Source organism: Nycticebus coucang, chromosome 1 (assembly GCF_027406575.1).
Source record: "Nycticebus coucang isolate mNycCou1 chromosome 1, mNycCou1.pri, whole genome shotgun sequence".
Lineage (NCBI taxonomy): Eukaryota > Metazoa > Chordata > Mammalia > Primates > Lorisidae > Nycticebus > Nycticebus coucang.
The window spans coordinates 58,015,867-58,030,495 of record NC_069780.1 but is presented as its reverse complement, the minus strand read 5'-3'; the positions used below and the strand labels follow the sequence as shown (position 1 = coordinate 58,030,495).

The following is a 14,629-nucleotide window of genomic DNA, read 5'->3' as shown; positions in this document are numbered from 1 at the left end:
TGTGGCCCGTGAGCCGTAGTTTGAGGACCCCTGGGAGGATGGGGACCAGATAGCGGGAACACTGAAGTGAGACCTAAAAGATGTTACAAATATATTTCTTTTTGGACATAACCTTTTGTTTGCATCTCCAGGTCTGTTTTCACTTCCCCATTGTACTTTCGGACCTACTTATTGTGAATTCCATCAATGAGGGGCTCCTGTTTTCTCTGGCTACTTGGTGAATTCAATGAGGTCAAGTGAATAATTTGAATTCAGATAAAGAGCAAGAGCAAGATGAGGATTATTTTTAACATTGACTTCCAACCAGTGAGGGACTTTGTCCCTAAAGGTTAGATTTTTACTCCTTTCGCTATGACTCTTTTCTCTCCTTCGGAAATTCAGTAGATTTGCTCTGCCAATGGCCTTGTAAGCCTAGTAAGAATGAAAATCTCCACTCTAAACAAGGATCGCTGTAACCTCTTTTATTCTTTCTCACCCATCAACAGCTTTGGAAAGAGTTTTCAAACCCTCCCTGTGTTATTTTTATTTAATTGCACCATCAGTTTCTGACTAATATGTGAGTCTTGTAATTAGGAAAACTGATAGACTAAAGGTGTTTTTTTTTTCTCATATTCAAAGCTAGAAGGTAAGTATTTTCTATTAATAATGTGAAGCAACAAAAGTGACAGTTTGGTTTAAAGCTGCACTGTAGAACTACAGCTATTAGAAAATACAGTTTCATTTTTATGACAGTTTGTTCTCTGCTGTCTGGGAGATTTACATTTTTCTTTCCAATGGAGAAGGTCAAAGTATATGGATTCAACATTAAAAATAACTTTAAATTGTTTAAAGCAAGGATGTCCTAAATGATAGTATTTGTGAAGGCCTCTATTTTGAAATTCTGCACTTAAGGTCAGTGATTTAGAAAGCAAGTCAAAATATTGTTACCAAATGAACGCACATGTTGATATTAATAAAATGTTAAGTATTCTGGATGATCATCCGAATCAGGTTTTGACAGAATGCCTAGGGTCTTTGAATAACCAGCTTTTGGCAATTCTTAGCTCTCCTTTATATTTTTGAATTTGAAAAGGACAAAAGAGGAAATGCGTAGGTGTTTTGCTAGACTTTGGAATCCCTAAAAGACTCTAGGGTTGTGAATGAAATAAGGACCTGAATAAAATTCTTTTTCTAATTTTCAATGTTTCTGGCTCAAATAGTAGATATCTACCATGTTAGATTATAGAGGGGTTTCAAGATATAGCATCCTCTTCCACATCCAAATTTAGCTCTTGTGGAATATTAATTCATAGAATATGGCATAATGGGAAACTAATACATTTATTCTCATTAACAGGATGTAGATAAATTTGATTCATATTTATGACTTGGGCTTTCTAATGCTGAATCCCAGAGTTAGTGCAGAAGTAGAGAAAAATGTGTGTTTCCTGGAAGTGGTTCCTAATTTCTAGAAAAAAACAGAGGCATGTATTTTTAACAGGTATTTTAACTTTGAGTGAGACACGTAAAATTAATTTTTGTATCTTCCTCTTTTTCATCAACAAAGCGTTGTAGGTGCAGTATGCCTATATCTTAAATGTTTATGAAAATTGCATCATATATTAATCTCAACAGTATCTGTATACATTTAATTTTCTTAGTCATATTAACTATTAAGGAAAAAATTAATATTTTTTTCATTAGAATAATTTCATCTCTTCACAGTCTGTTTAAAAAGAGGATTTTTGTTCACCTACCATCTTAATGTTTGTAGGTGATTGTCCTTTCCCTTTGTGTGATTAGGATAATTTAACTTGGTGTAAAACTCTTGAGTTATTATTTTACACAGAAATATGAAGATAGTGTTTCACTAGTTGAATTTAAAGTTTTTAAACCATGAAATGAACAGATCTATAGTTTATAATTCAGTTTGGACAAATAAAGACCTCAATATAATCAACACCCCCTTCAGCTTCAGACATTTCCTTCACTAGGAAAGTTCCTTCTTGCCTTTTTCATTTAAGTCTCACTCTCATATCACACACTTAATTTGCTCTTATTTCCATTGTAACTCACAGCATTATAAAATTGTATCCATACCAATTGTAAATTTAAACATCATACAATAGCTGATGGCATATCGTAGTCTCTCCACATGAGCAGGGCATGTGTTTTACAGACCTCGAGGGAGGACCAAACTTCCAATAATAATGAACCCAATTGCTATTATTCAGGACACATTTTCAGTTCTTGTCTTCCACTAATAAATATCTAAGCACTTGCCCTATACTGTTACCATAACTTTTGCAATTCAGGTGCTACAGAAAAAGTAGCTCAAACATTTCCTTTTCCATTCCTTCATGGATAAAAGAATCCTTTTTAGTATGGATCTTGGCAACCTCCGCATAAGATTCCTTTTCTTTCCTTATTGAGTGAGGACTTTCACCTTGTCACTGAAAGCAAGCACTTTAAGGCTTCTCTTTGGCATACTCAATTATCAGCTTCTCTACTCTTGAAGTTTGAAGCCATATAAGCAAAATAGGGGTTAGTTGAACACAAATACTCTGATAACAGGACATTTGATCTGATAGCACAGACGGCTTCTAAATGACTAACAGACAATTAGCATATTCATGGTGGATGCACAGAAGAGGGAGCATTCATGCACTGGGCTGGAGAAAGCAGGCAAGTAGGAGGTTGCCCCATGCTACTCAGAATTGCATGCGATTTAAAACTTAAAAATTGTTCATTTCTGAAATTTTTTATTTAATATTCTTGGAACATAGTTGACTATGAGTAAGTAAACTGTGGAAACCATAAACTGTGAATAGAAAATACTACTGCACTGGTACTATGTTCATGGCCGTGGAGTTAGGAAACTCGATTTTGAAAACACCATCTAACAGAAATATGTGTAAGAAACATGAAAAGATGCATAAAATAAACAATTCGAAAGGCTAATGAACATGTGAAAAGTTTCCACAGGCTTTAGTGTTTGAGAATTGAAATATAACTAACAGGCTGGCAATTCTTGAAAACAATCAAGGATTTACAAAGATGTAAATGATACTGTATGTTGCATACTGTGTACTGTATAAGGGAGGCATGTACATATCCCTTTTTATCTTCAAATTGTAATCATGAGTTCCTACTGAAAGCAAAGAGAGAGGTACATCAAAGATTTTGAAAGTTTGAAGATGATGCATAGTTGTGGAGAAGTTTAAATAATATATTGTGGAAGCCTTGTATTAACTATGGTTCTAGTTTCTGTAAACTTAATGCTTTAACATCTTCCCTATGCATATGTCACACACTTCATGCCACTCCTTAGTATGTTTGGGTCACCTTGTCTCAGGTTCGCTCTCCCTTTGTATCACTTCAATCTACTTCAACTCCCCATGGGTCTATGTTTTTCAAATACAAACCAATCAATCCCTAACCACATCCTCTACAGGGCCATGACACAAGATCTCAGTCCTCATCACCCTGATAGCCAAGTATCAGACAACTAAGGGTAGCCTTTCTGCACACAGAGGACACTGAAATTATCCAAGTAACCAATTTGAAACCTGCTTACTCTCTTGGCTCCTTCCTACAAAAACACAATTCAAAAATTCCTCCCTCTTTCTCTGACTTCCCTTTTGTAGGCTCCTTCCTACAAAAGCACAATTCAAAAATCCTTCCCTCTTTCCCATTCAGTATGGAATGCTTCCTTCTCTTAGAAAATGTGCGTGAGTGTCTTTTCAACGGCAATCATCTTCTGATGCATTGGCCTTCCTTTACCTCATATTTTCTATTAATACATTATATCTTATGTTTTATTTCAACATATTAAGGGGGTACAAATATTTTCATTATGTGGATGTCTTGCATAAAGCTTAAGTCAGAACTTTTGATGAGCTATTCACCAGAACAGTGTTCATTGTATCTGATAAGTTTTTCCTTTCCCATCACCCTCCTTGCTTCTTGGTTTCCAATGTCATTCATATTTCTTTGTTCCTGTGTTCATCCATCGTTCAGCTCTCACCTTTTAGTGAGAACATATGGTGTTTGGTTTTCTATTCTTGAGATATTTAACTTTGGATAGTGTCTCCAGTTCCATTCTTTTTAAAGCTAAGTAATACTTGATGGTGTATACAAACACTGTATTCTCTCTATCCAGTCATGAATCGTGAAATGTGCTGTAATAAGTTTATGAGTGAAGGTGTCTTTTTTATAAAATGACTTTTTTCCTTTGAGCAAATATCCAGCAGTGGATTTTCTGGATAAAAATAATACTTAATTAAATTTAAAAGCTTCTGCACAGCAAAGGAAGCATTAATAGACTTAATAGGCAACACACAGAATTAGAAAAAAATATTTACAAAGTATATATTCAACAAAGGACTAATATCCAGAATCAACAAAGAACTCAAATAAATCAGCGAGAGATAAACAAGCTCATCAAAAGTGAGTAATAGTAGTTTTCCAGAAGACAAGCAAATAGAAAACAAACATGAAAAAAATGTTCAACACCACCAATGATTAAGAAAATGCAAAGTAAACTACCGTTATCAAACTGGCCATTATTAAAAAGTCAAAAAGCAACAGACGCTGACATGGATGCAGAGAAAGGATGGCTTATATACTGTTGGTGGGATTACAAATTAGTATAACCTCTATAGAAAGTAGTATGGAAATCTTCCAAGAAATATAGGTATATGCTATGTTTTAAAACAATATTTACTATAGGTAAATTTTTCATCCTGAAAATATATTCTTAAAAAAGATAAGCAGAAATACATACAATGGTACCTGAGAAAGAATGAGATGTTCAGAGGATTCCAAAAAGAACGATGCGGCTAGTATGTGTGGCTGGTAGGACTATGGTGTTGTGTTCTAATTTGAGGTTAGGAAATCAGGGTAAAATTAAGGTTTTTAGTTTTAACTATTAAATCTAGGAAAATCAACAATGAGTAATTCAAGAATAATAATAACTAGTTCTCCTTTTGTTTTCTTTCATTGAAAATAGAAGGAGAATTTTTGAGGCATATTTTTGTTTATACTTTGGACTGTATTTGAGTTTATGCTTTTGGTTTGGGGTGTTTTTATTTTTATTTTAGTTTCCTTCTGTGATATTCTAAGGATAACCTCTTGTATTAAAATGTGACTTTACTACCTTTCGGGGTTACTTGTAATGTATCCTAGTTGTTGACAAATTTATTCAGGATTAAGCACTATTTTTTCATCTTCTAAAAAGCAATTAATTTTTTTCTATGCAATGATTGACCTTGAAAACACAACAGTATGCATAGTGTGCACATGATGCTCATCCTGAATCTAATTGTTTAACTGTTGTTTAATTCATTTAATCATTCTTCTTCTGAAGGAGAGAAATATATTGAATAATTAGGTAAAAATTGATCAGCAGCACCATATTTATTTGTTAATTTTGTATGCAATGTAGTATACCCTAGACTTAAGGAAATACATTTTTCTTGCTAGGATAATTATTAATTCAATCCTATATTATTTCAATAATAAAAATTCAAAACATGTTTTTCCCTAAAAGGTGGATTTTGAATTGCCAGTAATTGCTCTCTTGACTTTTTTAAAAAAGAAAAATGAAAAAAAAAAAAAAAAACTAAAGAAACACCTTATCCTTGAAAAGACAGCCTGATTAGATATGATAGAGTTTTTTAAATTATGTTTAAATCCTCTCTCCCTTGATTGGTTGGAAAATAACTTTCAGAAGAAGTTTTAGTTATGAATACATTTTTATTTAGGATATTTTATACATTATTTTACTATATCTGTATCTTTACATATGTGTTTGTCTATAGCTAGATGTATATATTTACATCTGTATCCAGAGTGCCTACAGAAAGTAATAAGTGGAAGCTTGGTCCTGATCCAAAGTGAAATACAGATAATTTTTTTCAAAGAGTAGTTTCATATTTGACTTTTTCTCCACTGAAAATTTCTGGTCAGTTTTTCAAAATAGCTCTACAAGTTGCCTACAGAAAGTGTGTCAAGAAGAATATAAAATGAACATTTCAGAAAAAGAAATTCTTAGTTTGCTTCTTTTTAAATGGTGGAAACTCTGGTACCTGAAACTATTAAGTTTAATGATTATTTAGTTACATTCCACATAAGTATTGCAATTGCTTTTATTTGAAATTTCTAAATAAGTGAAATTACCTGTACAATACGGTTTACATTTAGATATGTAAAAAAAGAACAAAGTCTCATCATCTATATTTAAATGTTCATTTTTATGTATGACAACTAAATGCAGTTGGATTCTTGCCTCTCTCAATTAGTTGGCATTAAATGGTGGAAAATAGATGACTCTTTTCCCAGAAATTATCACATAAACACTATTTGAGTAAAGTTCAAAAATTAAAGGTTAAAAAAATGAGTAATTTGTCATTTAATTTGGAGGAAAAACTGACACAAGCTTATTATTATGAATGCAAATTAAGGAGAAGAGGTAAGTCTAGTTGTTACACCATAATGATTTATCAAACCTAGAGGCATATAATCAGAACAAGAAATGTATATGAGTCTCAGAACTTCAAAACTAAAAGGCATACATTTAGTGGCATTGAGAGATAGGAACAAGTGATGATCTATTAAAATACGTTCCTGAATAGGTATCAGTTAAAAATCATGTATATCTGTATGTAGACTACAACCCTACTTGAAGGATTAATACAACAAAATAAAAACAGTTCTTCAAATTTTCTAAAAATTTTATATATGTATTTTATCTCAATAAAGCTCAATTTAAAATGCCCTAAGTGTTCATAGTAATGATAACGCATTATGTATTAATTTTAAATTTGAAAAATTTACAAGCTCTGTCAACTTTTTCAAGTTTTTATGGTTAAGACAATTGAAAATAAGCTTAATTTGCATTTTATTATACAGAAATGAAAATTTTACCTCTAAATTGTTTAGGTTTATGTATTCAGTATTCTAATACTTTCTTAAAAGTGTGCATAGTATAAATAGGTGAACACATTTAATAACATCATATTGATCATAATTATATGTAAGTTTTTTAAGTTATTTGGATTTTTTGGGGGTACCATCGTATGTGCTATACTTTCTAAATTTATGGGTTAATTGTGCTGCAATTACTTATAATATTATCATCGTAATTAGAATAAGAACTGGGCTATATGTAGTTTGACAGACAGCAAAAAAATATTTAAAGGCAAGGTAAAAAATAATACTTATTTCCACTGTGTGATAACTTATGTAATGGAATTTAAATATCAAATTAATTTAGAAAAAAAGCTGATATAGATAAAGTTGATAAGCAGCATAAATTTTTAGTAGTATGGACTTTCCTTAAAACCTGCAAATGAATATCTTCATTTTTAAAATTTTAATTAGAAGTGCTTCCCATGCCCTATTAATGGTAAATCCCTTATCCTCTTTTGATATGTACATGCTAGTTTAATAATTGCAAAATTTCTAGAGTTCCTTCATTTCAAAGGGATTTTGATCTTTTCTGAAAGATAAATAGAAAGACTCACTTCACACCTGCTATGGCTTCTTTTGCCAAAATAAGTCTATATTGAGACACATGCACACCCGTTTTTTCCAAGGTGTTGTTACAAATTTCACCCTTGTAGTTCCTTAACACAAACAATAGAATTATAGTTATAAATTAATATTCATATCACTTATTATGATTCTCTAAGTTACAACATCCCCATACACCTGCACTTAAGTTATGAGCCTAAGGATCCCATCCAGGCTTCTTTAAAAAGCTCTAAAGCTCTTCAAGAGCCTTACACGGCACCTTACTTAGTTTGCTTAGCTTGCAACAGTTGCTTGACTGTTAAAACACTTTTGTCTGAGTTTTTTCTTTGTTTTCTTTTTTTTTGACAGAGCCTCAAGCTGTTACCCTGGGTAGAGTGCTGTGGCATCACAGCTCACAGCAACCTCCAACTCCAGGGCTCAAGCGATTCTCCTGCCTCCGCCTCCCAAGTAGCTGGGATTACAGGTGCCTGCCACAATGCCTGGCTATTTTTTAGTTGCAGCAGTCATTGTTGTTTGATGGGCCAGGACTGGATTTGAACCTGCCAGCTCAGGTGTACGCGGCTGGCGCCTTAGCTGCTTGAGCTACAGGCGCCGAGCCTTGTCTGAGTTTTTTAAGCCATTGTGCAATTTTCGTTTTCATTTTTGTCTGCTATTACATCAGCTTAAAGAGTAATTGAAAATCAACTCTAGGGTGATAAATAACAATCTATGACACTTGTCAATGTAAAAATAAATTTGTAATTCTTTGAGAATTTTCTAAATCAATTTGGGATATCAATTTGTTGAAGAAAACTATATTTTATTTTACTTATTAAGGTTATAAAAGAAGTTAAGATTTTTATTGGAGCAACTCAAGTATTTTTATAATAATAAACCATATGTTTTCCTACAGAAAATCTTACTACTCTATCATTGTTTATTCAAGAATTCTGTCAAAATACGTATCTATATTAATCACCAAAATACTCACATTAGTATAAGTATAGAGCAAAGTCATTTCTCAATCATATGTTCAAGATGGATCTACTTAACAATATTAGATTGGGCAGGGAGTGGTGGCACACGCCTGTAATCCTAACACTCTGGGAGGCCAAGGCAAGTGGATAGCTTGAGCTCACAAGTTTAAGACCAGCCAGAACAAAAGCAAGACCGTGTCTCTACTAAAATAGAAAAACTGAGGAAAGAGGATTGCTTGAGTCCAAGAGTTGGAGGTTGCTGTGAACAATGACACCATGGCGCACTACCCAGGGCAAGAGCTTGAGACTCTGTCTCAAAAAAATATATATTAGATAGATAATTCAATATCACTATTGATATATATTATAAATTTATGTCATAGGTGGCACTAATCTGACCAAAGAGAAATGAAATCACTGAAACTTTTGCAATCAATATTAAGCTTCATAATGATATTTATTTTCTGAGTTGCTGCATTAATTCTTAAAAATGCCAAGGCAAAATTCAGTAAGAAAACATATAAATAATTCTGCCTATTGGAATTTTAATAAATATTGTATATTTGCATATATTTTTGATTTTAAAATTTAAGTTCATACAATTTTTTAATACAGTGGTCATGAAAGTCCTCATACAAAAATAAAGCACTACTTGTCCATGTAATTCAGAATAAATTTATTGATAAGACTCTTTGAAGATATTCCTAATAAATGTGGGGGAAGAATTGAATGAAGAGACTAAAGAAATCATTTCCTTTTATTGAGGCAATTCTCAATGAAGAAAGACATTAGAATCATCATTCTCTTTTCCTTTTTTCTTTCTTTCTCTCTCTCTCTTTCTTTCTTTCTTTCTTTCTTTCTTTCTTTCTTTCTTTCTTTCTTTCTTTCTTTCTTTCTTTCTTTCTTTCTTTCTTTCTTTCTTTCTTTCTTTCTCTTTCTCTCTTTATTTCTACAATAGAAGAAACAGGTACCTAAAGTGACATGAACCTGCATATAAACAAAATAAGCAGAGGAGAAATGCATAGTACATTTGAATTGTCTGATATTTATCAAGATAAACCTAAAATACAATATTGGAAATTAAATATTGAAATAGTCAAATATTGGAAATATTCTCAAATTGAAAAAAAAAAGCAAACAAACAAACAAAATGACCACATTGTGCTCACTAACCCAGTGAAAGCCAAAGTAATTTTGGAAAAGTATTTGGATCCGGTGCTATTAATTCATAATTCTATTTTAGATATATTACTAAGAAGAAAATGTTTCAACTTCATCCAGGTAAACATAAAATATGTAGTCTCCATCTTTTTATGGCAGAATAGTATTCCATGATATAATATACCAGAGCTTGTTAATTCATTCCTGGGGTGTTGGGCTTTGGGGTTGCTTCCATGACTTGGCAATTATGAACTGAGCTGCTAAAAACATTCTTGTGCAAATGTCTTTGTGGTAAAACACTTTTATTCTTCTGGATATATACCTAGTAATAGGATTCTGGAATCAAATGGTAGGTCAACTTTTTGCAATCCCACCAGCAGTGTTAGAAGCGTTCCCTTCTCTCCACATCCATGCCAGCATCTGAAGTTTGGAGACTTTGTAATGTGGGCTAATCTTTCTGGAGTTAGGTGATATCTCAGAGTGGTTTTGATTTGCATTTATCTTATGAAAGAAAAAATAATCCAATGTATTCAATACTAATAGGAAATGAATATATAAATAATTACATGCTCATACAAACAATAAAATACAAATTTAGTTTAGCAATGGTGTAGGAGTAGGGAAGAAGAGATGAATTGAGGGACAGAAATTGCTAAGATCTCACCTAATGTGAACAGTGCAGGGGTGTTCAGCATGCCCCCTGAGTTGAGGGGCTCTTCTACAACTTGAACTTTAGCTTGGAAGTGAGAACAATGTAACCTAAAATTTTGTACCCTCGTATTAATTTGAAATTTAAAAAAAAGACAAAAAGTATTCTGCTTTAGGAAGTAGACAATAGGATAAACCACTGAGGTGTTTCTATCTGGTTTAAAATATGGTTTAGGTATTTACTAAATATATAGCTTGGACATGTTAGCATCCTTGTGTTCAAAATAACAGAAATCATGTTGATTTGAATGCTACACAGAATAGAAATAATAAAGCACATATATTCAGTACTTAGCACATTACTAAGTACTTGGTAAATCAGTGGGAGCTATTATTGTTGCTTGCCAAATAACTTTACAGGTGTGTCCAAAAATTCCAAAGCTGCTGTTGCTTTATTTTGAGTTGCATGCCGGAGATTCCTGATTAGGAATTAATGCAGAGTATGCTCCTAAGTTAGACATTCAGATGATTTATGCCAGTTAATATTTCTTCTTAAACATATTTATCTAAATGCTTTATACTTTCAAAGTATTAGATAATAAAAAAATTACAAAGGATTATTTAATAAATTTAAATTCACAAAAACCACTTCTTTCCCTAAGAAATATTAAATTTTTCTTATATTCTCTCTGTGATCAACTCTCCTCTCTTGCTCTGGATGGAAGTTCTTGCCTGGATTTCATTTATTCTTCCTGTGTTTAGTGTTTATTACTCCATTACATTTCTATATTCTTCTACTATTTGATTTTTAACCTCAGAATAAATGTAATAGTTTTGCCTGTTTTAAACCCTAAATGATATTTTCTTTTCTTTTTATTTATTTATTTATTTAATCATAAATACATAGATCATGTATACATTCATGCATTTATGGGGTACAGTGTGGTGATTTCAAATAGAATTATGAATGCTTACATCACACTGGTTAATATATACCTCATCTCATTTACTGAATTATTGTGTTAAGACATTGATTATTTTCTTATTTTGCCACTTAACTTTTGATTCCAACTGGTGTGGTTCATAAATATTGATTGACATTTACTATCACTGATGTACTGAACATGATTGTGTAACAATAGCATGAATAAATTTTCCATTCTCTATTGATGATTTTAAGGTCACATCTACAGTTTGTTGTCAATACCAACAATGCTGCCGTAAGCATTATTACACATCTCAGTGTGTGTGTACGTATGAGAATTTGTCCACACTGTATGCCTACAGGCACTCTTCCTGGGTCAACAGAGGCCACACATTTTCATGTTTCTAGGAATTTCCAAGTTTTTATCCAAAGTGATTCTAAAATTTGTGCTTCTACCAACACTCTAAATGTATACTCTGAAACATATTTTTATAATTTCACATTTGTCCATCTGATTACTGGTAAATTGAATGAGACCTGATAAACTTACTTATAATTCTTCTTTCCTTTTTATGTAAATTGCCTACTTTTAGCCTATTCTTCTGAAATAGCTTTCTATTCCATCATTTTTCTTCATATTATCAATATTATCAAAAATTCCATTTCACTTTACCTGTGTTACAGTTTTTATTATTAGCATTTTCCCACTTTTAATGATGTATTTGGAAGAATGACATTTTCTATTTTAGTGTCATCAACTTATTACTAATTTCATTTCAGTTTAGCTCTTCGTGAATCCTGTTTGTAATTGGATAGCCCAAGCTAACCAATATTCTAGTATATTTTCTTCTGAAAGTTTTCAAACATTTATTTTTCTAACATCTCATTTTTCTCTTATATATTAAGTTTTTTATAAATGATAAAAACTAATTTTTTATTTAGATTGAATTAATTTATAGATCTGTAGCCATGTCACACATTTAAGTATTAAGTATTTCATTAAAAATATGATGTATATCCTTTATCAACATATTTTAGTCAATTTCTGCACATTTTAATTTTTGTCCTGCTTTTTTAAAAAAAAGCTTAAATACTGGAAAATTTTGTTTAAATGTCTTCCTAGGATTACTGGACATCTATTCTATAGATAGAATAGCATTACCTACAAAAATATAACTTCAGTGAAGTAGATGAGAATATCATCAAATTATTTGAAATAAATATTTCTTTAAAATAAATGAGACTAAAAACAAATTTTTCGGGGGAGGAAATTAGCAAGATACTACTTTGAAATTATCTAAATTAAAATTCTATAACCTGATACACAAAAAGGTATTTCACACAAATCAAAACACTAAAAATTCAAAACAAAAACTATACAAGCACAGAAATAATTTGTAAAAGCATGGAGGAATATATTATTTTTATATGTCCTTATAATATAGGAAGGTCTTTATGAAAGTGTGACACAATTAATAAAGTTAACATTTTATAAAAGAAACCCTGATGAACTTGCTTAGTAAGACAGATACAAGAAACTCTGCTACTTGTTTACACAAAAATATGATGAATCTTTGAAGCTTAAATGATATCTCTTGTGAAATAATTCAAGCTGACACTAAGAATCCTGTGTAAGTGGTCTGCATTTATTTCAGAAGAATTATGTATTATGATTTGACCTATAATCTTAAAAGCTTGTGTTAATTTTCACTGTGATGCTCTGGAACTAAATGAAGGTATATTTGATAATTCTGATGACAAAGCAAAAATGTTTTTTAAATTACTTTTATGGAGATGCACTTAAAACTAAATTTCATAAACATTATGGATAGAGTTCAATGAGTTTTGTAAAAGATATTTATTGAGCTATAATTGACTTATTAGGAACTTCAAATAGGTGCCTATTATATAGGCTCTAATGTATTGTGTACCCATGAGGTCATTACTACAGTCATAATTGTAAACATATATCTACCTGAAAAGTTTTCTTGTGACACTTTTTAATCATTCCCTCTTGTAACTCTTGTTTCTTTCAATAGCCACTGTCTCTATATAACTGCTGAGAATTTTTCCAGGACTATAGATTAGCTGGCATCATCGAGAATTTTATATAGCTTTGCGCAGTGGCAGTATCATAGCCAATGAGGTTTATCAAAGGTGCAATTATTGCTAATTGAAAAATTTTCCCCAATACCCCGCCATGACGACTTGCAATATAGTAGGCATTGGCAATTTTTGACGGTCTCTATGGAGACTGAATTAAAAAAAAAAAAAAGAAGAAGAGTTTTATATATATAAAAGATATACAGTATGTAGCACTTTCATGCTTGGCTTATTTTGCTCAACAAAAGCCATTTAAAATTCATTTGTTAATTTTTGCACATTTCAATAGTTTATGAATAGAATTTTACTGTGTGGACATAGCACCATTTGTTTATTTTAATTAATTAATTAATTAATAAGAGAAAGTCTTGATTGTTGCCCAGCCTTGTGTCAAATTCTTGGGCTTAAGCGACACTCTTGCCTCAGCCTCATGAATTGCTGGGATTATATGCATGAACCACTGTGCCTGGCACCATTTGTTTACCGATTTGCTTGTTAATTGATATATGGGTCATATTCAGCTTTTAGCTATTACAAAGAAGACTATTATGAACATTCAAAACCAATATTTTCTTTTTTATCTTCTGAGGGTGGAATACTGAGGATTCAAATGGCTGGATTAATTGGTAAGTGTGTATTACTGCCCTAACAAACTGACAAGCAGTTTTCTAGAGTGGTTGACCAGGAATGGTACATCAGGGTTCTAGTTTCCTCGTGTTCTTCGTGTTTTTGCCAACACATGGTATAGTCATTTATTTTTGTTCATTTAGACACTCTAATAGGTATTAGCAATATTTCACTATAGTTTTTCATTTACATTTCCTAATGATTAATGATGTTGAGATTTTTTTTTTCTTTTTGAGACAGTCTGATTCCGTTGGCCAGACTAGAGTGTCCTGGCATCAGCCTAACACACAGCAACTTCAAATTCCTGGGCTCAAGTTATTCCCCTGCCAAAGCCTTACAAGTATCAGGGACTATAGGCATCTGCCACAATGCCTTTCCTATTCTCAGTAGAGACAGGGTCTCACTCTTGCTCAGGCTTGTCTCAGACTCCTAAATTAAAGTAATCTACTTGCTTGGACTCCCAGAGTGCTAGAACTACAGGCATGAGCCACCACCCCAGCTAACGTTGAGATCTTTTCATGAGCTTATCTGCCATCCATGTCTTGTAGCATAGCATGGATGTTTGGATATTTTACCCTTTTTAATTTTTTTTATTTTTGCATCAGGGGTCTTTAAAACTACCCACAGGCTCAATAATTGACTAGAATAACTTACAGAGCTGAGAAAAGCTATTATATTTGAAGTTAGAGTTTAT

The 14,629-nt window shown here is 32.0% G+C and overlaps 1 non-coding gene across 1 annotated transcript; it reads left to right on the top strand.

The window, feature by feature from the left end:
- Positions 1–13,317: 13,317 nt before the first annotated feature.
- Positions 13,318–13,459, top strand: LOC128591857 (U4 spliceosomal RNA). The gene has a single exon (XR_008381680.1). It is a non-coding gene; the product is annotated as a U4 spliceosomal RNA (small nuclear RNA).
- The last annotated feature ends 1,170 nt before the right edge of the window (positions 13,460–14,629 follow it).